At 41.5% G+C, this 27,635-nt stretch overlaps 1 long non-coding RNA gene across 1 annotated transcript; it reads right to left on the reverse strand.

The window, feature by feature from the left end:
* Positions 1-496: 496 nt before the first annotated feature.
* Positions 497-27,402, reverse strand: LOC115475846. The gene is made up of 4 exons (XR_003943112.1): positions 27,392-27,402; positions 25,062-25,068; positions 17,002-17,013; positions 497-581 (listed from the first exon to the last, which is right to left on the reverse strand). It is a non-coding gene; the product is annotated as an uncharacterized LOC115475846 (long non-coding RNA).
* Between the last annotated feature and the right edge of the window lie 233 nt (positions 27,403-27,635).

A 27,635-nucleotide genomic window follows, 5' to 3' on the forward strand; every position in this document is an offset into this window, starting at 1 on the left:
ATTCAAAGGAAAACTGAAAGCTTTCTTCTTTCAAAAAGCTTTTGGGGATGTTTCAGGATTAGAGTTTATTTAGGACTCTTTTATTAACTTTATAATAAGTAGTTTTTGAGAATGAGAGGTTGAGTGCTTGTTCTTGTGTGGTTTGTGCATTCTTATCATTTTAATGGCATTTCTTTCTTTTAACTTTTATTGAATTTTACTGTAAACCACCTTGATTATTCAGAAAGGTGGTATATCAAATTATATAAACTATTAAACTATTAAGTAAACCCAGAAGTACAGGGCAACCTGTCTGTTCTGTCCCCCGACAGCCTTACACTAGGTTATAGTGTGACTCTAAAATGTGTTTAATGCCTTTATTGTCACTCACTGCAAAGATATATGAGCAATGCATTGTGTGAAATGTAGTCTCACATGAACCGCAGCCACCCCTGCTTATTTGTGTAAAGTCTGTTATGAGTGGTCTATTCTCCTGCAAAGACCTCCTCCCTGTCTCACCAACCTTGATTCCTTTGTTTACCTACTGCCATTTCCTAACTATTTCTACTGTCTCTGTCCTGATGGGTCAGCCAGGGTATGACCTTTCTCTCCAATTGAAGACTGCCCTCTAGGACTATCTCTGCTACCCAATAGCAGGTTCTGTCCCTATTGGTCCCTTCACCTCCTCCTCCCTAGGCTTGTGTGGGGCTTTTCCTGATCTCCCTGTCTCCGTGAGGCACATTCTTCATGTTGCCATCACAGCACTTGTCTTTCTGCTCCCCTGAAGAAAACTTATCTTTTTCACCTCATTCATTCTTTCCCATAAGATATTGCACAAATCCAGCACCCCATCTCTGAACTGCTTTCATCTATATAATCACCCTCCCATCTCTGCATCTCTACCTCCATCCACCCCTGCAGCTCTCAGAACTATGAACCCTCTTGCCTTGGGGCATGAACTTCTGAACATCTACTAACTGTGAGTAAAATATCTACATTTACTCAGGGGGTCTTTTACTAAGGTGCGCTAGTGTTTTTAGTGCATGTTAATATTTAGGGCACACTAAACGTTAGAGACATCCATATATTCCTATGGAAGTCTCTAATGTTTAGCATGCTAAAAATTCTAGCGCACCTTAGTAAAAGAGGACCTCAATAAAGTAAATTTCAGAAAAAGAAAAGAGACTTCTGGGTGTGCTGATGTGGCAAGGTTACATTTATTGGATATTAAAGTCTTAAGAATATTATGCTTTAAAAGACCTTGACACTATCAGAAAAGATAACATTTAGTAAGATGTTAATTGTATTACCATGATCAGGGCCGAGAGCAATGTCAAAATTTCTTACTAGAAGATTCCATTAAGCCCAAATATGGGCATTCACTGGAAAAAAATCTAAAATGAAAAAAGACCTTTGTCAGTCACATTCTGGTCCCCTGTTTTATTTCCACTACATTCTTGTACCTACTTATGTTCTTAGTAATATGGGGTAAATTCTCAAAAGGTCACCAAAATTTAGAGGTGGTGTGCGTTAACCTCCAGATTCTATAAAGCGTGCATAGAGATCCATGCCAAAATCCAGATGGATTCTATAACAATGCACGTAACTTAATTGGCTTAATGAGCTAATTAGTGTTGATAACAGCACTTAACAAGCAATAATGAACACTAATTGCCAATAATTAGAATTTACATGCACAACTCACTAAGTGTGTTCTGTAAAAAAGTGCACTGAACTTCTAACATGATCAGACACAAAGGGGTGTGGTTATGGGCGGGAAAATGGGCATTTCGTGGGTGTTCCAAAATTTACACGCGTAGTTATAGAATATGGCCCAGTGCCTAAATCTACGCTGCGAGATTTATACCATGTTTTCGTTGGTGTAAATGGGCATGTAGTTTTAGGCACTGGAATATCAACTAAGCATGTTAAATTTGTTGGATTATTTGTAGTAAATAATTAGCAGATTTTAGTACACACAGCTTCAGCTTTAGAAATGTTAATTTCTTTCTTCATCTCTCTCTCATTCACCCCTGAATAATTCACTGCTGAGTCACTTTAAAGTTGAAGTAACAAAACATCTGTTTACTCACAGTTTGCAGTTAGATTATAATCAGACAGGCTTATATATACATATTACTATACATTTGTATTATCAGCTCCTTCCATGTGCTTAGATGGTAATGGATGCTCACACCACCATAGATCCTCTCAGGTTAGGAGAGATCATGAGCTCCATGTGCTCCATGTGCTGCATGTGCTGTGTCTACCCCCACAGGAAGTTGCATAGCTGTGTGACCTCTCTAAGTAATTCACATCAGAGGTCACAGAGTAATCACAGAGAAATAATAGGTGACAGGCAATGCATGTAAAATACAATTACATTCCAACAAACCCCTTCTCATGCATAACTGTCATGCAATTATTTATTCATACAAAGTCCAAGCTTTATACGCAGATTCACAAAATGTTCTCTGGGTAACGGTTTGGTCATGATGTCAGCTGTCATCTCACTGGTGTGACAATAGTGTAGACTGATGACCCCTTCTTTCGCCAACTCTCGCACGTTGTGGTATTTCGTTGCGATGTGCTTGGTGCGTGACTGAACCTTGTCATTCTGTGACAGTCGGATGCAGCTCTGATTATCTTCCATTATCTGGATTGGTCTCTTTTCATCTATTCCGAAATCCAGCAAAAGTTTTTCAATCCACATCAGTTCTCTGCACGCTTCCGATACAGCCACATATTCAGCTTCTGTAGAAGACAAACTCACAATACTTTGTTTATGACTGGCCCATGAAATTTGTACATTTCCATACATAAACACATATCCACTTGTGGATTTATAATTAGAATGATCCCCTGCCCAATCTGAATCACAGTAACATATTAGTTTTGGATTACTATTGGCTGAAATCTTTAATTTACAATCAATGGTACCCTTTAAATACCTTACCATCCTTTTAACTGCAGTCCAATCTGATTTGGTAGGTGAGCTGACCCTTCTGCTCAAAATTCCTACTGCATTTGCTATATCAGCCCTGTATGTGGTAGCTAGATATAAAAGCTTACCTATGGCTGATCTATATTGGATGTTATCTGGTAAAGGTTCTCTTACTGTTTCATCCTTCAGAAAATCAGTGATCATGGGAGTGCTTACAACTTGGGCATCTTGCATACCTAAACTTTCAATAAGCTCATTTATTTTCTGCTTCTGGCTTAGAAGATAAGAACCATCATTTTGTTTCTCAATTTCTATACCAAGATAGTATGACACATTACCAAGTTCTTTTATCTCAACATTGAGGTTTAAACACTTTACAATGTCCTTGTACTCTTGCTCACTTTTGCTTGCAATGAGCAGATCATCAACAAAAGCTAAAATGTATGCATATTGTCCATTTGTGCACCTAGTGTACAAACATTTATCTGCTTCACCTTGCTTAAAACCTAAATTGGTCAATATTTCATGCAATTTTTCATTCCAACATTTTGCACTTTGCTTTAATCCATAAAGACCTTTGTTTAATTTACACACTAGCTGTCTTTGTTTTGTATTTATGAAACCTGTTGGTTGTTCCATGTACAAATCTTCAGTTATATCTCCGTGAAGAAACGCTGTTTTCACATCAATGTGGTTGACTTGCATGCCTTCTGAGACTGCAATGCTCAGAAGTGTTCTGATTGTCGTGTGTTTCACTACAGGTGCAAACACTTCATCAAAATCTTCTCCATATTTTTGAAGATATCCCTTTGCCACTAATCTGGCTTTATACCTTTCCACTTTTCCTTGTGCATTCCTTTTTAACTTGAATACCCATTTGCATCCTATAGCTTTCTTGCCAGGAGGTAATTTTGTAAGAATCCAAGTATTATTTTTATCCAATGCATCAATTTCTTCTTGTGCAGCTTTATGCCATTCAGCAGCTTCTTCTGCTGGCATTTTCTCAATCTCATCCCATGTTAAGGGCTCTTGAGCTTCTGCTGACTTTGTTAGGTAAGACAGTCTTGGGGGTGGAACACCTTTGTTTTCCCTGGATGAGTGTCTGACAACAGGTTGGTCCGACCTTTCCGCATCCTCTATATCTGAGAGTCCTTCTCCAATTGATTCCCCTTCTCCAACTGTACTGTCTTCTTCAATGATCCTTTCTGTGTCTGCTTCCTCTGCCTGTTCCTCGTTAGATACAGGTGAGTTGCTTTCAGACATCTGCCTTGGTATGGCATTTATATACACTGGCATGTCTATTATGGTTCTAGTTTCATATTCTGGATGATAAGGCTCATCTGGGATAATCCAGCCTTTATCAACCCTTTTGTTTTCATCAAAATATGTAACATGTCTTATGCCAACAATGCCAGTTTTCAGATTCAAAATTCTATATCCTTTGTGTCCTGGAGTATAGCCAACTAAAATGCCCCTTTCTGTTGTGGAATCCAGCTTATGCCTTCTTTGCTTTGGTACATGAGCATATGCTGTACTTCCAAATGTTCTTATGTGTGACAGGTTTGGCTTCCTACCATGCCATGTCTCATGTGGTGTGCGCTCAGCGCCTTTAGTTGGCATTCTGTTTTGTAGGTACACTGCTGTGAGAATGGCTTCCCCCCATAGTCTTTTAGGGAGATTGCTATCTGACAGCATACACCTGGTCATTTCCACAAGTGACCTAAATTTTCTCTCTGCAACAGAATTTTGCTCTGGTGTATAAGCTACTGTTGTGATATGCTGAATGCCTTCTTGTTCTAGAAATGTGCGCATGCTTTGTGAAGTGAACTCACCACCATTGTCGGTCTGAAGAACCTTTGGTTTTCTTTCAAATTTATTGCTCACCATGGCTACGTATTTCTTCAGCATGTCTGTGACTTGACTTTTTTCTTTCAGCAAATAGGCCACACAGTATCTAGAGAAATCATCCAAGAATATTAGCACAAATCTGTTATTTCCCAATGATGGGATATTAAACGGTCCACATAAGTCACTGTGTATTAAGTCCAGCACTTTATTACTCCTATTTCCTGTGTATGCAGGAAATGAGGGTCTCACACCTTTTTGAGTAACACAGTCTATGCATTTCTCCATTTTACCAGCATCTGCACTTATCTGAATGCCGGTGGCCAGTTGCTTACTGTAAAGATCCTGGATCACCTTAGAATCACGATGTCCCAGGCGGCGGTGCCAGATTTCCAGACTACATTTACCATCATTCTTCCTTACTTGCGCCATATGTGAGGCTTCACCTGAAATGTTCAGCTTATAAACATCATTATGCATAAAAGCTTCAGCATACACTTCATCATTTTTAGAGATTGTGCACTTACTGTTTTCAAAATGAATCACAAATCCCTTCTTATCTAATGTAGATACACTAAGCATATTGCAAACTGCTTGGGGAATATACAAGACATCACTTACAGGAATTTCTTTAACTTCATTAGACACTTTGCATTTTAAGAATCCAATACCTTTTGCTTGGATCTTAGCAGTCCCTGCGTTTGCAGTTTTAAGAATACCTTCCTCTGGACACATTTCCTGAAAGAAATCCTTACAATTGGTTAAATGGCATGTGCTCCCTGAATCCAAAATCCAAGTACTTTCATTTGAATTATTATTTACCATAGTCAAAGATTTTTCTGCCATTAGAAAAGCCCTTGTGTTTATCTTTGTCCTTCATACATTTCCTGGTTTGAAAATTCTTTAGTTCCATTGGCTTAGGTGAGCTAGAGGGAGTGTTTTGTGTTTCCTTACACCATTTAGATACATGTCCCTCCTTTCCACATGAGTAGCAAATCAGCTTGCCCTTGGGTGGAGTTTTCCCATAGCTCCGCCTTCCTCTGTTCTTTGCCAAGAAATTTGTTTCATTTCTCTCTGACTTGCTTTGAGAACACATCTCCTCAGAATCATTTATTATGCATTCCTGCCTTAGTTTTGATGTTGTCTGTTCAAAAGATTGCCCTTCAATGGCCTCATTTACAGACCTAAAAACATCAAACTTCTTTGATAGTGAGGTAAAAAGAAATGCTCTTTTCAATGCATCACACATGGGAATTCCAGAAAGTTCTAGCTTTTGAAATGAAGACATAAGATGCATAATGTGATCATTACATTTACTTTTATCCCTTAATTTGGTTTCATTCAACTCTGCCAACCAAATTGGTTGCTGCTTTGCATATGTAGTTGCATACATAGTTCTCAGTTTATAAAAAATGTCCTTTGGGGTATCTTTTCCCTCCACTAATATGGCTTGTTTCTCTGAGAGAGCTTCCAAAAGCATGCACTTCACATAATAGTTTGCATTGTCCCATTCAGCCATATTTTCAGCTGTTCTGTCTTGGTCTAAGCATATATCTAATCTTTTTGCTCGAAGGAAACATATGAATCTTAGTTCCCAATGCTGATAATTAAACTCAGTTAATCTAGGCACCTTGAGAGAATAGAAAAATGGTGAATTTCTTCCCTCAGCCATTTTCTTAGCCTTCTGTCTGCTGTGTGGGGGGAGAGAGAGACAGACTGAATCTTTCCTTTAAAACTTAAGAGAAAAATGTGGCCTTTTTTTCTGCCTGGTAATATTTCTCTTCTTTTTCAATTCCTGGACCCTGGGCCCATAACCCTTTTGTTGGATTATTTGTAGTAAATAATTAGCAGATTTTAGTACACACAGCTTCAGCTTTAGAAATGTTAATTTCTTTCTTCATCTCTCTCTCATTCACCCCTGAATAATTCACTGCTGAGTCACTTTAAAGTTGAAGTAACAAAACATCTGTTTACTCACAGTTTGCAGTTAGATTATAATCAGACAGGCTTATATATACATATTACTATACATTTGTATTATCAGCTCCTTCCATGTGCTTAGATGGTAATGGATGCTCACACCACCATAGATCCTCTCAGGTTAGGAGAGATCATGAGCTCCATGTGCTCCATGTGCTGCATGTGCTGTGTCTACCCCCACAGGAAGTTGCATAGCTGTGTGACCTCTCTAAGTAATTCACATCAGAGGTCACAGAGTAATCACAGAGAAATAATAGGTGACAGGCAATGCATGTAAAATACAATTACATTCCAACAAAATTTAGGCGCTGTTTATAGAATATGCTTATGCAAAAATGTTTTCAGTGTGGATTTTTTAGGCACCATATATTGAATTCCCCCCCCCCCCCCACTTAAGTGCAAATGCTATTCTAGTGTACATCCACATTTATGCGTCAGCTCAATGCCTGGTGTAAATATTTGCACTTAATTGTAGGCAGTTAGGTGAGTAACTGATAGTATTTTGTCATCTGTGGGCATAACTGCCTGACACACCCTCAACCTGCCCATGCCCCCCCCCCCCCCTTGAAGTTGCATGCTCTGGAATTTGAGCACGCAACTCACAAAATAGTGACTAAGGGCAGTTACACACATAATTGGTGCCAATTAAGGCCAATTATAGCTGATAGCTGGTTGTTAACTCCAATTAACAGCCAGTTATTGAATTAAATTATGCACATAACTGACCATATTCCATAAGGAGGAGTGGCCTAGTGGTTAGGGTGGTGGACTTTGCTCCTGGGGAACTGAGTTCAAGTCCCGGCACAGGCAGCTCCTTGTGACTCTGGGCAAGTCACTTAACCCTCCATTGCCTGCCGCATTGAGCCTGCCATGAGTGGGAAAGCACAGGGTACAAATAAAATAAATAAAAAAACCTGTGTGCACAAATTTGCATGCTAGTCATGTGAGCATGTAAATTTATAGAATTAAGGGGATGGCATATGTCTACTATATTATTGAATGCAGGTACCAAATTCCTTCTTATCGGCATTGCTTCAGTCAATGCATTCTATAGAATTATTCCTATCAGAAAATGAAGGTAGGCTTGAGTCTCATCCCAGATATACCAAAATCTGTTCAAAATAAAACAAAATGAAATCAGCTATTAAATCTTAACAGGATCGGGATAAATTGCCAACAAATACAGTCTGCTTTAAAATAAGTCAAAGCAAACCACACCCTACAAGTCAGCTGGTGCACTTTTTTCTGTTCATGTCAATTCATCCAGAACTGCCGTCAGCATCTCAAGAAATAGATTTGTTTCTCCTTTCTATATCTGTTTGACTTGCCTTGTCAGGGTTGTACTAGATTGTTCTCCTTTGCTATGCTAGGCTGCAGTTCCCCCAATAAATTATTACAGTACTCCTACCTTGCAATAATCGTGTGGCCGAATGGATAAACCATCCACGTGACACAACCAATATATAAATCTTTGTCAGACAGTGTGGCTGCACCCCTATATCTTAAACACGTCATCCCTGATTTCCTGTCACACGGTCTCCTAGTTTTATTTCATATTGTTTTAAGTTGCAGAAATGCAGGACCCTTGACAAACCCTGGCTAAACCGAACACTGTATCATCTGAATGTCCGCATATGGTATGGAATAGGAAAGCAAAAGAGGGAAGCTGAGGTGAAGCAAGAGTTTTCACACCTTTACTGTAATTAGTCTCGCATCAGGAACTTTTTTATTCCCTTTAATCTCACTGTTCTGCCAAAACAAAACAAGAATAAATTTTGTGGCAAAAAAATTGTCAGTTGCCTGATAACAGCGCCACAATTTTAAGTTATAATTAAGATCTTCTGTCAGGATTCTGAGCAGCAGAATAGAAGAAAATATAATAACATGACACACAGGAACAGGAATGTTTTTCAGAGTAAATTTGTAAAGGAATTATCATTTCATTTTCAAAAATATTTGTGTGCGAGTATGTGTGTGCATATAGTCAATTTTCAGTAAAACATCTTGAGAAACATTTCAAATTAGTCTTATATTTAGTGGCAGTATACAGTGCTACTGTATAAATAAGTATTAATTATACATATTTATTTATTTATTATTTATTTTAAAACCTTATACCCCATTTAGCACTAAGGGGGAGATTCTATATATGCCACCTGAAAAATCCGTGCAGAAATCATTTTCACCTAAACGTATTCTATAAGATTTAGGTGTGGTATATAGAATATGCTTAATTGATATCCTAGTGCCTAAAACTAGGTGCATCCATTTACACCTACAAAAATATGGTGTAATTCCTTGCACATAGATTTATGTGGGCTGGGCCATATTCATAACAACGCGTGTAAATTTGAGAATGCCCATGAAATGCCCATTTCTCTACCCATAAACACACCCCTTTTTGGATCTATGCATTAGAATTTAGGCGCAGTGAGTTACAGTATATGCTTAGCGAGTTATGCACGTAAATTCTAACTACACTCAATTTAAGTGCACGTCAGATAAGCGCATGCTCTGTTTAACTGCATGCTCTACTTTGGTCCCGTTTTTGGTGCCATCAATTTCTATGGGGACAAACTTCGATTTAGCACACCACTGATCAGTGCAAGATTCACTTATATGCATGGTTTAAGATCACTCCTCTGCAGGAAAGGCTTCGCATAAGCACGCGCACAGGATATGGAAGCCGATTGGCGCGTGACAACCAACGAGATTTCAAATTTACTGCCCCTTTAGCTGCCACAGGCAGAATAAGCGAAAGAATGTTGTTAGAGTGTACACTGGGGTCATCGTTGCGGCGGAACTGTAAGATTTTAACACTGGCTGAATGAATAGAAGTTCTTTAAAAATTAGAAAACAAAGTCATGCATCTATTGCTAAAGAATATGGTGTCAATCCCAGTCAAATTTCACATGTCTTGAAGCAGAAAGACCAGCTTCTGGAAGACTGGCAAAACAATACAAATCCACAACGGAAACAAAAACGGGCGGGAAAAGCTGAGGAGGTAGAAGATGCTCTTCTTCTGTGGTTTTCTCGAGTCAGGAGCAGACAGTTTCCTGTCAGTGGTCCACTGCTTATGGAGAAAGCTAACCAGCTAGATGAAAGTCTTGGACTAACTGAATTCAAAGCCACTGTTGGATGGTTGGAAAGATGGAAGGAGAGGAACAACATAAAATTCAAGAAACAGCATGGTGAAAAACAAGACGCTGATGACTTTGGTGCTATAAATTGGGTTGTTTCAGTTCTTCCTACCATCTTCAACGAGTTTGCACCTCGTGACATTTTCAATGCTGACGAAAATGGTCTCTACTGGCTAGCGATTCCTAATGGAACATTTGCATTCAAACATGCCAAAACTACTGGAGGTAAAATGTCGAAAGACCGACTGACAATCCTCCTTTGCTGCAATATGGATGGAAGTGAGAAGTGAATGGGCTGTGTCGGCATTACTGCACTGCCAGCCGCTAGCATGGCTTTGTAAGAGGGGCTAGTCCTTTCTATGTGCAACTGACAGTATTCTATAAACTTAGAAGTAGATTCAGTAAATGACACCTAAAGTTAGTCACTGGGATGATGTATGCTAAATGCGAATTCTATAATAGGAGAGAGGAGTGGCCTAATGATCAGTGCAACAGGTTGTGGACCTGGGGAACTGGGTTCAATTCCTGCTGCTGCCTGACGGTTGGCAATGGGTTGGGATCCTGGGGAACCAGGTTCATTTCCCTCTGCAACACTGTGTGACTACTAGATGTATGCAGTGCTGTACACTTATATGCAGGTGCTATGTCTGCCCCTAGAGAGATCATAATCTAAGCTTTTGTACCTGGGGCAATGGAGGGTTAAGTGATTTGTCCAAGGTCACAGGGAGCTGCAATGGAAGCTGAACCCAGGTTGCCACAATCAAAGCCTGTTGCACTAACCATTAGGCCACTCCTCCACTCCAGTAGCGTAGAGGTTCAATATATAGATTAGAGCCCATTAGAGACAGTGAAAAGTACCTGTAATAGAAATTGTAAACCACATGTCACCTCAGGGATCACTTGCAGCAGTATATCAAGTGCTGAAAATAAAAATAAAAAAATATAAAGGCAATTCTGCAGCTTAAGTCCTTTTTAGGCATGAGCATTTATGCCTGCCAACCAGGGGCGTATCTGCTATGGGGCCACAGGGGCCTGGCCCCCGTAGATTTGCCCCTGGACCCCCCTACCGACGACCCTCTCAACCCCCCCTCCCGCCGTCACTCCGCCGTCGCGCCTCACCTCCCTTTGCTGGCGGGGGACCCCAAACCCCTGCCAGCCGAAGTCTCTTTCCTTCCTTCCTTCCTTCTTTCCTTCCTTCATTTGGGTTTGGAGTCTGACATCCTGCACGTTGTACGTGCGTGCAGGACATCAGAAACCAAACCCAAACGAAGGAAGGAAGGAAGGAGACTTCGGCTGGCGGGGGTTGGGGTCCCTCGCCAGCATCAGGAGGTGAGGTGCGACGGCGGAGTGACGGCGGGAGGGGGGTTCAAAGTAGTTGGAGCCAGGTGGTGGTGTCGTCCTTGGGCGGGCGGGCGGGTGGTGGTGTCGTTGTCGTCATCTTCGGCGAGAGGGGGGTTTAAAATAGTTGGAGGTGGTGGTGGTGTTGGCAGCGGCAGTGGGCGAGCGGGCGGGGGGTGGTGGTGGTGTCGTCGTCTTCAGTAAGGGGGGGTCAGCGGCGCCAAGGGGGGCTAAAATGTGCCCCCTCAACTCGGCTCTGGCCTCCCCTACCGTTGAAGTTCAGATACGCCCCTGCTGCAGGTAGACCCGCAGCTACGCAGACCCCGAGAGAAGAATCCTCAGTGGAGAATCAGGCGATTCAGCTTGCTTCCCCTCCTATCCAGGGTTCAACCCCAGGATACATTTATTTATTTATTTATTTATTTATTTATTTATTTATTTATTTAGGCATTTATATCCCACACTTTCCCGCCCATGGGCAGGCTCAATGTGGCTCACATTAGTTCAAAAAGGCTAACAGCAGTATAAAAGGACACTTCAATGTAGTAATAGACAAACAGACACATTAAGGGCGAGGTAGTTGGTGGGGAGAGACGGAGGGAGAGAAGTGAGAGAGGGGGTAAGGAATGCAGTATGGTCGCACAACATAATGGGTCAGAAAACATTAAGGCAGTGCGGAGCTGCAGTGTAAGCTTTCCTGAATAAAGTGGTCTTCAGGGAGATTCTGAAAGCCTTTTGTTCGGAGGTAGCTTTTACTGAGTTTGGTAAACCATTCCACAAACATGCACTGATGTAGGGAAAGGTAGATGCGTGGCTGGTTTTATACTTGAGGCCATTGCACGAGGGGTAGTGGAGATGTAAATAGGATCGGGAAGATTTGCTCAAGTTCCTTGGTGGCAAGATGATAAGATTATCCATATAAGCCATTAAGGATTTTGTGCAACAGGGTGCAAATTTTGAATGTTATACGTTCCTTGACAGGTAGCCAGTGCAGTTTTTCTTGTAATGGTCTGGAGCTGACGAACTTTGATTTACCATAGATCAATCTTGCAGCGGTATTTTGAGCAGTCTGCAATTTTTTAAGAAGTAGTTCCATGCACCCTGCATAGATACCATTGCAGTAATCAAGATGACTCAAAACAAGAGACCGCACTAAATTGCAAAACACTTCTCTAGGGAAGAAAGGTTTTATACGCTTCAGTTTCCAAAGAGAGAAGAATGCTTTTTTCACGGCTGCATTAGTGTGATCTACTAGAGTTAGATTTCTGTCAAGTATTACTCCTAGAATTTTCAGAGATGTAGAGATTGGCAGGTCAATCCCTCCTTCAGTTATCTAATACCTTTAAAAGGAGAGATTGTGGATTTGAAGCAAAATTTTCAAGTTTGTCAGATAAAGTTGAAAACTATTCCCAAAGAACTGAATCAATAGAAGGGGAGATAACCAGTCTACAAAGATTATCCTCAATAGCAATCAAGGATAGAGAGGTGCAAGTTCGTAAGTTGGAGTACATGGATAACCAAAGAAGGAAAAACAACTTAAGATTTTTTAATTTTCCTAAGTCACCACTCATTTTAGCTCCTGATTTGCTAAGGAAATATTTTGGTGAAGTATTGGGACTACCAACTGAGGGGTACCCACCCATAGTCAGGACCCAATATATCACGGGAACTTCTAAATCTACTATAAGACCTCAATCTGAAATGAATCTGACTGAATGTTTAGAAAGTTCCCTAGATGTTATAACAGAACGGACTACTCTTTTGCCTAGGAATCGGGCAAAAATTATATTTTTTGAATTTATTTTCACCACATGAATGCAGAGTTTTTAGGAGCAAAAATCCAGATCTAGCCAGGGAAACACAAAAAAGAAGAACTGAATTCCTGGGTTTAAAACCAAGAATTCTTAATTTCGGTGTTACGTTTGTGTTAAAGTTCCCCTGTAGATGTTTAATTTCTGTAAATGCAAATAATTATGTCTTTTTTGACCCTAAGAAACTGCAGGAATACATTAATTCTAAAGAGGGAGTTAGAGATACCCTGGTCTCGTCTAGTAATTGATTGCGCTATATATCGACTGCAATTATCCTGCTCTCTACAGATCTATTGATAATATTTTTACCTATTTTTCTATAATTCCTAGTACTTGGATCTAGTAATGTGGACAAAATAGAAATAATAATTTTTCTTTCCCCTTGTGAAATTTATTCATTTTCTTGTTAATTCATTTGTGTTATTACTTAAACATTTATGTAAATGATATAAATGTTTAAAAATACAAACAATTCTACTCTTCTGTGCTTTTATGCTAAGCAGTAAAGACATGGAATTCTCTACCTTTAAGTTTTATATTAATACCAGTTACTGAATTTTAGAAAACAGTCAAAAACGTATCTGTTTAAACAATACCTAGATGTCTGATTTACCTTCATTTTTATTGACTTTTACTTTTTTTAATGTAACTCCCAAGAATTGCTTGGCTTTCTTCAATTGTAAACCACACTGAACCACATGCTTGGTGCTTGTGGTATATACATTAAAGTATTGCATTGTATTGTAAGTGTAGTTACACACATAACTGCAATTTGGTGTCAATTTGTGCCACTTAAAGATCATTATTGTTAACTAAAGCCAATTAACGCCTACTTAAAAATTAAGTTGGGTACTATTCCACAACTTGCATACCCAAAATTGTGCGCTCAAGAAGTAGGGGGTATATTGGATATGATTGGCTCAGATGACTCAAGGTCTACCTGGTTTCTCCACATCTGAGTTAAATGTATAATCTATACATAAGAGCCCTTTTACTAAGCCACAGTAAAAAGTGGCCTGTGCTAGTTTTAGCATGTGAAATTGGCGCAGGCTGGGCCACTTTTTACCAAGATGGCCTTTTTTTTTTAATGGGGCAGTAAATGACAATAAGCTAATATTAAAATTTGTGCACGGCTATTTACTGCCTGAGCCCTTATCACCACCTATTTAGTAGGCAGTAAGGGCTCTTGCACTAGTAATCGGACAGTGCACGGCAAGGTAGCTGTCCTGCCAGTTACTGCTGGGAATGCCCCCTCCTATGGAAAACTATGCTCCTCAAATTTGGAACTACTGCCAGGCTCCTGTGCTACCCAAACAGTGGGGCCAACTTGGCGCTCGCTACCCATATGGTAGCCCTATCAAACCTTTGGAAAAGGGCCCCATAGAGAGGCAGAATATCAGCGCCTACTTTTATCATTCATACATATTTGTGTCATGTCTTCACCTTGCTCCTTTTGCTCTATGTGCATACAGTGGATTTATAGTACTAGAAGGGCAGTTGTATAACTCAACCATATGCCCCTTTGCATTCATAAATGCACAACAAATTAACACGTACACACACATGTAAGAGCCATAAGCATTATTTTGTAAGGGCATGCGTAAATGGCATAATATGCAAATGCAAGAGGCATAAGACAGCGCATGACAAAGTTATGAGCGTGCCTCACGGTTGTCCGTGTAACTTATAGGGTACTATAAGTTACATACACCCTTGATGAATTTAGGCACGCTCTTTTTCACCAGATCTTTGGCTGGAGTAACTTGGGCCGGTTTTAGACATGATGGGGCCCAGGGTAGAAATTAAGGAGGCCCTTGATTCCCCCTCCCCCCCCCAATCTCCCCACCTGCATTGCTATTACACGGTCCAGGCATCTGTTCCCCTTCTCCCCACCACAGTCTGTCTCCTTCCCTTCCCCTCACCTTGCGGTTTTCTTTAAAATTGTTATTTCCCTTCTCAGAGAGGCCCCGGCACGGCAGCCATCTTCACAAGCTGCCTCCATCTGTTCCAAGGTGTTCCCTCTCTGCCACAATATGCCCAGGCAGAAAAAGGAAATTGCATCAGAGGGGGCGGATCTCTGCAGAGAGGGAAAACTTCATGGCAGCCGCAGGTAGCTTATGAGAATGGCTGCCACACCGGGGCTCCTCTGAGAAGGGGAAATACATTTTTAAAGAAGGTCGGGAAGGGAGGAGGAGACGGACTATGGTGGGGAGAAGGGGAAGAGATGACTGGACTGCAAGGCCCCCTGGAGCTGTGGGGCCCAGGGCAGCTGCCCTATTTGTCCCCCCCCCCTCCCCCCAAAAAAAAAAAAAAAAACTGGCCCTGGGTGTAACTGTGGGTGCCTAAATGTAAGCTGCACCAATGCCAGGTTATGTAAGTATTGTATAACAGAATCTGCGTGCCCAGATGCCTTTATGGAATATGCTCTCACCAAGCAGCATCAGGGTACCTAAAAGGAGACAACCAGTTACAGAATTGACCCCAGGATAATGAGAAGAAAAAAAAAAGCTGTTACATATATATTATGGTGCGAAACATACACCTGTTGTTTGAATAGTTACCCCATTATGTATGTATGTATACACAAACACATATATATCCAGAAATACAGATACACATGAACTCAAATGAACACATTTCTTGTGTTAGATTAGAGCAGTTCACTGAACCTAGGAAAAAAAACAGCATTCTGTACACCTTGAAGGAAAATGTAAATAAATATTTATTTTCTGGACTGTATCTAGGATTTTACTTTCTTCCACCTTCTCTGCTCCTGGCTCTTCTTTGACCTTTGCTGTGTCCAATTAGAGAGCAGCTTCCAGAATGCAGAGTCACTGATTAAACCCTGTAGGGAGTCAGACGTCTACCAGCAAAGGGAGGGCAGTGGGCTGGGAGCATGCCACAAACAATCATCAGGAAATTATTTTTATTATGCTCTTCAGGTATTTTTTATTTTTTTTAGCAAAGACTACACAGCACCACACAGAAGCAAGAATACGCTAGTGAGGAAGAGGATCGATAAAGAGTCCAAACTGTTTTGGTGACCCTAAACTGCTGCCTTAAGGGCCTTTCTATAATTTATTTCTCACCCATAGTCATACTGGAGAGACTTGTGTCTGTACTGGCATTCCCTGGATAAATAATTAAAAGAATCATCATAATTGTCATGCAATGGAATTATCACAGTCAATTCTGAAGAGACACTGTATATTCTTACTCTTTCTTGCAACAGTTTAAGTAAAAAACTCGCACACACACACACAAGACCATTTGATTAAAGTGCAGTAAAATCTCACTCTTCCCACACAGTAAGTGCCCAAATTACAACAGTGATAGTAACCCTCAGATTCTATATATAGCACCCAAAATTGGGCACTGATATTTGAGCGCCGATCCAAGATGTGTTCCAAATTTAATTGGCTGAGCCAATTAGTGCCAAGAATTAGGTGTTAATTGGCAACAATTTGAATTTGTGCACACATTTTTACTATGCGCTATTCCACTGGGTTCCAAACCTGGAGGCACCCCAGCCAGTCAGGTTTTCAGGATATCTACAAAGAATATTCATGAAGAGATTTGAATGCACTGCCTTCACTGCATGCAGATCTCTCTCTCTCATGAATATTGATTGTGGATATCCTGAACACCTGACTGGCTGGGGTGCCTCCAGGACCAGGTTTGGGACCCACCGCGCTATTCTATAACAATGTGCGCTCAAATCCCATATCGTACATACCAAAATGGGCATGGCCATGGGAGGTGCATGGGCAGGTCAGAGGCATTCCTAAAATTTGCATGCAGTGTTATAGGATACTGGGGTTGTGCGCTCAAATTGGGTTCTGGGAATTATACCTGGTTTCAACAGACTTAAGTCCTGGCTCCTAAATGTGGGTGCTGAAATCAGCACTCAGTGCTATTCTATACTGTGCGCTCATCTTTGAAGGGCCCTTTTCCTAAGGCGCACCAAAAAAACAGCCTGCACTGGTGTAGGTGCGTGTTTTGGATGCGCACTGGCCCGTTTTTCAGTGCACAAACAAAAAAAGCAACACTGGGCCTTCAAGACTGAGACAACAGGAGTATTTTATTGATAAATGACCCGACACGAGCCATGTTTTGGCATTAAATAATGCCTGCCTCAGGGGTCGAGGTTCAATTGTAAATACTATTAAGTTTGTATCTGTCCAATGCCGAGATTCGATTGTAAAAAAATGTGTTGAACTTGTGTCTATCCGATGCCTCCAAAATAGGCGGTAGTAAAAATCTAGTGAGGCCTTCAGAACTGACAGCCGCTATATAGGAGAAACTCTTGTATTAGCCTCGTCTTAATGCGAAATCAGAACAATTCTGATTTCGCATTAAGACGAGGCTAATGCAGGCCTTTTTTTGTTTGTGTACTTTCTATGTATGCTGATTACCCTCTCCATTTTTCAGTGCGCCTGCAAAAAAGGCCTTTTTTTGTGGCCAAAAATGGACGTGCGGCAAAATTAAAACCAGCGCATGTCCATTTTTGGCCTGAGACCTTACCGCCACCCATTGACGTAGCGGTAAGGTCTCAAGCGATAACCGGCAGTAATCATCAGCTCCCATTCATTGCCATGCGGTATGTTTTGGTCACACGTCAAAAATGAAATTACGGCCCGGAACTCGTGGTAGCCAAGCAGTAGTTCCAATTTGATGCACGTTGTATCATAGGCGCCGACTCCATGGGTGCTGTGGGTGCTCGAACACCCCCAATATTTGACCTGCCGGAAGTTCCCAGCCAGTCCGACCACCCGCCCTCTTCTCCCTCAACATTCCTCTGCCCTTACCTTCCGGCGTGCCACCCAGAATTCAAAACTCATCTTACCTCGCGGTCCCGGCAGCAGAAGTGAAAGGCGAGCAGGCTCGGCGCTTCAGCCTTCCCTTCTCTCTCAGCTCTGGTCCCATTTGGTTGACTCAGGAACTGGGAGAGCTTAAAATTTGGCAGCATTAGTAAGGCTATCTCTGGAAAACCTGGTTGTGGTGGGTTTTAGAAGAAAACTGTGGAATTTAGTTATTTTAAAATTACTCAAGCGGTCTCAAGGAAAAAATAAATTTTCTCAAGCTGAGTTTGGGGCAAGTCTCTGAGAAAAGGTGTGAAAGGGGAGACATTTGTTATACAAAATAGGATTTGTGTCATCTACTATGTTACTATGTTTAGCTGAGTTTTGGGAAAAAATAGAGACTTAGAACTTTGGCAAAGAGACTGCTGTTTAAAAAGCAGGAACTGCTTTAAAGCTTTTTAGGAGCAGTGCTGCTGGGTGCTAAGAAGGCGCAGGATTCTAATTAAAGGGACAGAGTTCTATTTAGCCAGCGCAGCCTGAAAGTGGCTCTGAAGTGCAATTGGAATTCTACAAGACTGCAGTGGCAAAGCAGAGTGAAATGCAGCCTGCTTATTGAAGCTGAACTGAGGTGCTGCATTGGAGATTAGGGTGCAAAGCCCAATTGTGTACTGTGAGGCACTGTGACCTGGGGTGGAAATGAGGTGTCCTTTACTAAGATGCGCCGAAAAGTGGCCTGCGCTGGTGCAGACACATGTATTGGACGCGCGCAGGATCATTTTCCAGCACACCTGCAAAACAGGCCTCTTTTTTGGCTAAAATTGGCACGCATCCATTTTGGTGCTGAGACCTTACCGCCACGCACTGACTTAGCGGTAAGGTCTCCTGCGGTAATCATCAGCGTGCATACAATGCCGATTACTGCCCGGTTAGCACCACGTGCTGGAAAGTTTTCAGCGCACTTAGTGGGAACACATAGAAAATGAAATTACCACCCGGGCCACGTGGTAGCCGGGCGGTAGTTCCAAATGGGTGCACGTTGGGTGTACGTAGGCACCTATCCTGCTTATTTTTGAAGGAGAAGGGCGCTCATCTTCCAACACAATTCGGGAGATGGGCGTCCTTCTCCTAAGGGTGCCCAAATCGGCATAATCGAAAGCCGATTTTGGGCATCCTCAACTGCTTTCCGTCGCAAGGACGACCAAAGTTCAAGGGGGTGTGTCGGCAGTGTACCGAAGGCGGGACGAGGGCGTGGTTAAGAGATGGCCATCCTCGGCCGATAATGGAAAAAAGAAAGGCGTCCCTGACAAGCATTTGGCCGACTTTGTCCCTTTTTGTTCACGACCAAGCCTCGAAAAGGTGCCCGAACTGACCAGATGACCACCAGAGGGAATCGGGGATCATCTCCCCTTACTCTCCCAGTGGTCACCAACCCCCTCACACCCAAAAAAACAAATGAAAAAACATTTTTCCAGCCTCTACAGTGGGGGAAATAAGTATTTGATCCCTTGCTGATTTTGTAAGTTTGCCCACTGACAAAGACATGAGCAGCCCATAATTGAAGGGTAGGTTATTGGTAACAGTGAGAGATAGCACATCACAAATTAAATCCGGAAAATCACATTGTGGAAAGTATATGAATTTATTTGCATTCTGCAGAGGGAAATAAGTATTTAATCCCTCTGGCAAACAAGACCTAATACTTGGTGGCAAAACCCTTGTTGGCAAGCACAGCGGTCAGACGTCTTCTGTAGTTGATGATGAGGTTTGCACACATGTCAGGAGGAATTTTGGTCCACTCCTCTTTGCAGATCATCTCTAAATCATTAAGAGTTCTGGGCTGTCGCTTGGCAACTCGCATCTTCAGCTCCCTCCATAAGTTTTCAATGGGATTAAGGTCTGGTGACTGGCTAGGCCACTCCATGACCCTAATGTGCTTCTTCCTGAGCCACTCCTTTGTTGCCTTGGCTGTATGTTTTGGGTCATTGTCGTGCTGGAAGACCCAGCCACGACCCATTTTTAAGGCCCTGGCGGAGGGAAGGAGGTTGTCACTCAGAATTGTACGGTACATGGCCCCATCCATTCTCCCATTGATGCGGTGAAGTAGTCCTGTGCCCTTAGCAGAGAAACACCCCCAAAACATAACATTTCCACCTCCATGCTTGACAGTGGGGACGGTGTTCTTTGGGTCATAGGCAGCATTTCTCTTCCTCCAAACACAGCGAGTTGAGTTCATGCCAAAGAGCTCAATTTTTGTCTCATCTGACCACAGCACCTTCTCCCAATCACTCTCGGCATCATCCAGGTGTTCACTGGCAAACTTCAGACGGGCCGTCACATGTGCCTTCCGGAGCAGGGGGACCTTGCGGGCACTGCAGGATTGCAATCCGTTATGTCGTAATGTGTTACCAATGGTTTTCGTGGTGACAGTGGTCCCAGCTGCCTTGAGATCATTGACAAGTTCCCCCCTTGTAGTTGTAGGCTGATTTCTAACCTTCCTCATGATCAAGGATACCCCACGAGGTGAGATTTTGCGTGGAGCCCCAGATCTTTGTCGATTGACAGTCATTTTGTACTTCTTCCATTTTCTTACTATGGCACCAACAGTTGTCTCCTTCTCGCCCAGCGTCTTACTGATGGTTTTGTAGCCCATTCCAGCCTTGTGCAGGTGTATGATCTTGTCCCTGACATCCTTAGACAGCTCCTTGCTCTTGGCCATTTTGTAGAGGTTAGAGTCTGACTGATTCACTGAGTCTGTGGACAGGTGTCTTTCATACAGGTGACCATTGCCGACAGCTGTCTGTCATGCAGGTAACGAGTTGATTTGGAGCATCTACCTGGTCTGTAGGGGCCCGATCTCTTACTGGTTGGTGGGGGATCAAATACTTATTTCCCTCTGCAGAATGCAAATAAATTCATATACTTTCCACAATGTGATTTTCCGGATTTAATTTGTGATGTGCTATCTCTCACTGTTACCAATAACCTACCCTTCAATTATGGGCTGCTCATGTCTTTGTCAGTGGGCAAACTTACAAAATCAGCAAGGGATCAAATACTTATTTCCCCCACTGTATGTCAGCCTCAAATGTCATACCCATCTCCATCACAGCAGTATGCAGGTCCCTGGAGCAGTTTTTAGTGGGTACTGCAGTGCACTTCAGGCAGGCGGACCCAGGCCCATCCCCCCCTACCTGTTACATTTGTGGTGGTAAATGGGAGCCCTCCAAAACCCACCCAAAACCCCACTGTACCCACAGCTAGGTGCCCCCATTACCCTTTAAGGGCTATGGTAGTGTTGTACAGTTGTGGGTAGTGGGGTTTGGGGGGGCTCAGCACCCAAGGTAAGGGAGCTATGCATCTGGGAGCAATTTGTGAAGTCCACTGCAGTGTCCCCTAGGGTGCCCGGTTGGTGTCCTGGCATGTGAGAGGGGACCAGTGCACTACGAATGCTGGCTCCTCCCACGACCAAATGACTTGGATTTGGTCATTTTTGAGATGGGCGTCCTCGGTTTCCATTATCGGCAAAAACTGAGGCCGCCCATCTCTAAGGTCGACCTAAATGTCAAGTTGGTCGACCTAAATGTTGAGGTTTGGCCGTCCCCGACCGTATTATCGAAACAAAAGATGGACACCCATCTTGTTTCGATAATACGGGATGCCTCGCCCCTTCGCCAGGGCGCCATTAGAGATGGACACCATTAAAGATGGGCACCCAGTTCAATTATGCCCCTCTATGCGGCTTAGTAAAAGGGCCCCTAAATGCTGTCCTCTGAGCTGGAGTGGGGTTGAAAGAGAGAGTGAGTCTGAACCAGCTGAATTGTGTGAGCCAGTCTTAGCTGTGGGAAGTCTAGACTAGAACTTTTATTTTCAAAAGTAGTTAGTATCATAGGCGGTCGGTGGCCCAACTGTTTGGGGAGCCTAAAGGGGCGGGGTTAGGGGTGGGGTTAGGGGTGGAGCTTAAATCCATAATTGTCTGATAACACACAGAAAAAAATAAAATAAAAATAAAAGTCACAATTAATACCTTTTATTAAATTTAGATATTAGATATGTATTATATGTCAAAGAATAAAGTGGTTGCTCAAAGCATATACTAACCACAATTGCTCAACTGCAAAACACTATGCACAACTTTGTGCAAAAACACACTCAGAACCTTACTGTACCATAAATATTACACTGGGCAGAACCTAATACACCAATATACCACCCATACAGAAAATGCAGACCGTCAACAATATGAAACAAGGGATCATAATATCACAATTCTCATGTACAGCCACAAAACACCCTAATTCATGTTTAATGTGGGATAAAATGCCATAAATAAATAAGTAAATAAATATAAACTTTTAATGTTGAGCACCTGATTCTCAAAGTAGACATATTCCAAACACTATAACGAAAGTAAAATTATCTTTTCTACCTTTGTTGTCTGGTGACTTTGTTTTTCTGATCATGCTGGCCCAGTATCCGATTCTGCTGCTATCTGTCCTCTTAACTCTGTTTCCAGGGCTTCCTTTCCATTTATTTCTTTACTTTCCGCCTTTCTTCTTCATGCAAAGAAAAGTACATTTTGAGAATGCAAGTTGCAAAAACAGGGGTGACAGCAACTGTAGGAGAATATTGAAATGATAGCTTAAATACTTGCCTAAAAGTACTTGGGAAACCTGAAAGGGAAAACCCAGGTTTCAGTAATAAGTACAATTTAGGAAAGAAACCTGGATTAGTGATATAAAAGTAAAACTTACCTGTTAAAATGGAACATTACCTGTAAAAGGGAGAAATAGTTTTAATTGGAATTGCACTTTAGTGTAACATAGCTAAGGTTTTTAACTGAATTTTTAAAAAGTGTTTTTTTAACTATTTAAGAAATGTTCATAACTTGAGAATCACTTTACTCTCACAGAGTTGATGGGAAAGCCTTATGGTTGTTTTTTAGGAGTAACTGCACACTAAAAGCAATTTTTGTTACCTTAATAAGTTGTGGCTCATTGCTTGGCTCCTGTAAGCTGGTGTTACCCTCACTCTGATATCAACACTGGCTATTTTTAGCAGCTGTGGTGCAAACCTGACCATTGTGACCGATAACAGATTGCTGAGAAACAAAGCATGGCTGAAACCTAGGGGGTGCTACACCTGCATTGAATGAAAATCCATCTCACATATATATTATTTTTTTTATTTCACTTTAATTTCAAAATACACAAGAAGCAATACAGGAAAAATCAGGAAAATAGTATTACAAAATTACAATCAAACACATCATATCTCACCAGTCCACATCAAATGGAGAGAAATCGGAATCACCCGTCGTACAATTACCTTAAAGAAAAAATATACACATGCTGCAGTGAATAAACATTTTAAACCAAATACCCATTACCAGAATTATCAGCCGTCTCTTTAGATAATAAAAAAGTCTGTAGATGCATAGGGTCTAGAAAAATATAGAAATAATTTTCATATGTGACCAGGCACTTACAAGGAAACTTCAAAAAGAATGTGTCTCCTACAGCCAACCCTTAATTGTGTTGGCTTGGCCACCTCTGGAAACATCAAAAGTAATTGACCATCTGATGTAATACGATTGGTGCAGAGTATTACTAAGCTCTCCTACCCTTTGAAAATGGAACATTGCCTTCTCCACGTCAAGCCCAGAGGGGTCAAGCCACATATTCATCATTTAGCTACATTTGTCTTTGTAGCTAGTAAGCTGGTTCTGGTGTCGGCATGGCGGCAGAGTACACTACAAGGTTTGGAGGTTGTGGTCCGCAAATTGGATCGTATTCATCTGATGTCTAAACTGACAGCAAAACGTACTGGCCATCTCATATCATATCAGAAAATATGGGACACCTATGTGACCTGGTCCTCCTGTCTGGACCCCACTCTTGGACTTTTATAATAGCGGGGGGGATTGGGATGTTAGGGTTTAAGCTGAGGATGTTTATGTTGACTAGATTTGGAACTATTTGTTTGTGTTATTAGATATTCTGTTGGCATATGTGTACTTATTGCTGTTGTAATGGCTTTTATTTTCAATAAAAGATTTTGAAATCCCCCCCCCCCCCCAAAAAAAAAAAAAGTAATTGACCATAAAATGGTACCTTCTTTTTTTGAAAATAAGCTTTTAACAATGATAATTTATTATCAAGAGAGCCTAGGACCACTATCAAAGTAGTTCTCTTAGATATCCCTTCTTGAGAGGATTCCAAAAATTTGGTTAAATCAAGACTATCAAGAGAACATCAATTATCAAATTCACCCTCCAAAGAGGGCTGTTTAGTAACCCTATGTAGATAATAAGAACATGTAACTAAGATTCAAAAGTTAATTGTAATACTTACTTTACATACATTTTAAGGAGCTCCATAGGAGATAGAAAATGAGTGAGTGGAAAATTCAATAAATGCAAATTACAGGCCCTAGAAGCATTTTCCGAAACCTCCAATCTAAAATGAGAGTCAAGCTGTCTGTTGCAGCCGCAGCTGTAGCAGATTGACACAGCTTGATCTGAGATTCCATTTTCTCCAAACCTTGAGTAACAACTGAGAACTTCTGGTCTTGCTCCTTACATTTCTCAACAATGTCGACAGTAAATTTAATAACCAAGGACAAATTCTCCTTTAAAGATCTGTCCATGTTGAAAATCAGTTCTTAAACATTTTTCAAAGATATTGCACGTTTTTATCTGTGTACTAGCAATATAAGAAAAGGAAACACTAGAATGTACCTTTCCTGTTGATGGACCTGAATTAGCATCTGAAATAGGAACTACAGGAGTGGGAACTACAGTTGAAGGCGCCACAGCTTCTAACGGAGTGCTATCACTTTCCAACAGTGAAACGGGTTGGAGGAGGGGTAGGGCCCCCTAATGATAGAGATGCATTTGGGGATGAACATGAGTCCACAACCGAAGGCAACAACACCGACATCAGTGTCTGGACATGTAGGTCCATAGGTCCCTTCATTACATTCACTGCCAAAGACATCCTATTCACCCCTTTTCATTTCCCCATCATTCCAGAGCAGCGGGACCTGCTCCTTGCTCCAAATGTGCTCCAAAGGGGCTCTAAAGGAATGGGACTTGCCCCTTAGGCCATGCCCCTTCAGGCACGTGCCCGCGGCCGCATACCACAGCGGGGCAGCCTCTTATGGTGGAAAGAAAGAGCCTCAGCCAGCAACTCTGGCAACCCGAGGTGCCCGCTTCACTGCCTACACCAGGACTTCATGTGGTTCCTCCCTGCTCTCTCTAGGAGGATCCCACAGTGGGGCAGCCTCTTATGGTGGAAAGAAAGGGCCTCAGCCGGTGACTCTGGCATCCTGAGGTGCCTGCTTTACTGCCTGCACCAGGACTTCATGCGGTTAATCCCTGCTCTCTCTCTCATCTCATATATGTTCATTGTAGATGTTTTGAAAACCTGAATGGCTGGGTGTGTCTCAAGGAACCCCTGGTCTAATACAAATTCCCTGGCAATATCTTCACTGAAAATTTGGAAAGTATTTAGTAATGATTTGAATTACACCTGTGATTTTTCATGAACCTTCAAATCATCCATATACAGCTGATGTGAAATTTTGGGAGATGTCTTTCTAAAGTGGTAACTTAAGGCTGTCTTTCTCAGTATGACTGATAGCGGAATCATAGCGAACACAAACAGCAAAGTTGAGAATAAGTCTCCCTGAAATATTCTTCTACTGATGTAAGGGTAAGGGATGTGGGGGGTATTTTCAATATGACACCTAAATCCAATTTTGGATATTTTATGAAAAATGTCCAAAACTCCAGTAATGAACATGGCCATTTTCAAACCAGAAAATTATCCAACTTTTTGTTTTTAAAATAGCCATTTGCTAGATATTTTTGTGCTCACTGCATCTATCTTTTAGGACCATATTTAAAAAAAATGTCTAAGGGAAAAATGCACAAAAACAAGCCATTAGGATGTATGGGGGGCAGCATTCTTAATTGGCCATACAGACATCCCAGCAGAGCAGTGGTGCACCCTAGGGGGTACTGCAGTGAACTTCACAAAAGGTCCCAAGTACACATTTCACCATTACCCCTTTATATTGTATGGGGAGCCCTCCAAAATCCACCAAACCCTATTGTACCCAACTGTACACCACTACAATAACCCTCATGCCTGCATGTATCACCTACATGTAGGTACAATAGGTTTTTGGTGGGTTTTGAAGGGCTCACATTTTCCACCACAAGTGTAACAGTTAGACTGGGATATGGGCCTTGGTCCCATTTCCCATTCTCTACAGTTCACTCCTGGGACCTGCTTGCTGCTCTAATAGGACTGGCCATAACAACTGAAGCTGTCATAGAGGCTGGTATGTACTGTTTCTTTCACATCTTTGGGGGTTGGGGGTCAGTGATCACTGAGAGAGTAAGAGGGGTCATGCTTTAATCCCTCCAATGGTCATCTCATCATTTAGGACACCTTTTAGTGACTTATGTTTGAACAAAACAGGTATAGACCAAAACATTTAACTTTTAGCCCTGGACATTTTTGCTTTATTCCATTAAGGCAGAAAAATTTTCAAGTTTTGGGAACTCCCAAATCCCACCCCAACACACCTCTAACATGCCCCCTTCTAATTTGCACACACTGCAGAGAAAAACATCTCAAATCCGAGTTTTGGAAATTATAATTTGGACTTTTTTCAGTGAAAATCATCCAAATGCCATTTTAAGGCATTTTTGATACGTTTTTCCTCTTTTAATAGTGAACCCCTAGATATACTACTTTTCTGTGGTACAACCAAAGTGGTATGTATATTATATACAGATACTTTCAGTGTTTCTAGTGGACTCACAATCTAAGCTTTTTTTTCTACATGGGGCAAGGGAGGGTTAAATGTCTGAGCAGAGTCATAAGGAGCTGCAATGAGAATCGAAACTGGTTACCCTGGTTCCCAGCCACTGCACTAACCATGGTTACTCCTCCACTGAGCCACTTCTTCACCACCAACTGCCAGTTATATTTTCACTTTCTGTTGAAAGTTCCTGATATTTTCACTCACTTCTGTTATTTCCAGGCATTTCAAAAACCAACTGTGTGGAAATGCATCAAACACCTTCTTATAATCAATCCACGCTACATTGAAGTTTGATTTTCTATATTTTCAAAATCATTTTATCATTCAGAAACTGATTATTTTGTGCCTCTGTATTGTAATGTAATGTGGCTCTTATATCCCGCTAACTCCCACTGACTAGAGGTTCAGAGTGAGTAGCAAAAGATAATGTCAACAGAGGAATCAAAAAATCAGGTTAATCTAACCCAAAAATATGTTTAAAGAGATAAGCTTTCAAATAATTGCGGAAGCAATAATATGAAGGACAAGTACATACATGTAGAGGTAAACCAAATATGAACTGCCTGATAGCAAAACAAGTCTTCCAAAATTTTCTTAAATTTCACTCCAGAAAAGGTTGGATAGAAGAAAAGATAAGGATCCCTGGATCTGGAAATTCAATTACCAGCAGGAAGCGAAAGTAGACTAATAAGATACTCTGGACTAGTTCCATCAAACATCTTTAAAAAACAGACAAGCCAGTTTGAAAAAAAATATGTGCTTGAACTGGGAGCCAGTGAAGAATAATCAATGAAGGAGTTACACTGTCAAACTTTTTCAGATGAAAAATAATCCTAGAAGCCATATTCTGCAGCAGCTGAAGCTCAGTGCATAATTTATTTGAGAGAGAAGAAAAAGACTATTACAATAGTCCAGGTGTGATAGAATAAAAGCCTGGGCTAATAAAATACAATGCCTTTCA

The sequence above is a fragment of the Microcaecilia unicolor genome, chromosome 1 (genome assembly GCF_901765095.1).
Source record: "Microcaecilia unicolor chromosome 1, aMicUni1.1, whole genome shotgun sequence".
In the NCBI taxonomy this organism is placed as follows: domain Eukaryota; kingdom Metazoa; phylum Chordata; class Amphibia; order Gymnophiona; family Siphonopidae; genus Microcaecilia; species Microcaecilia unicolor.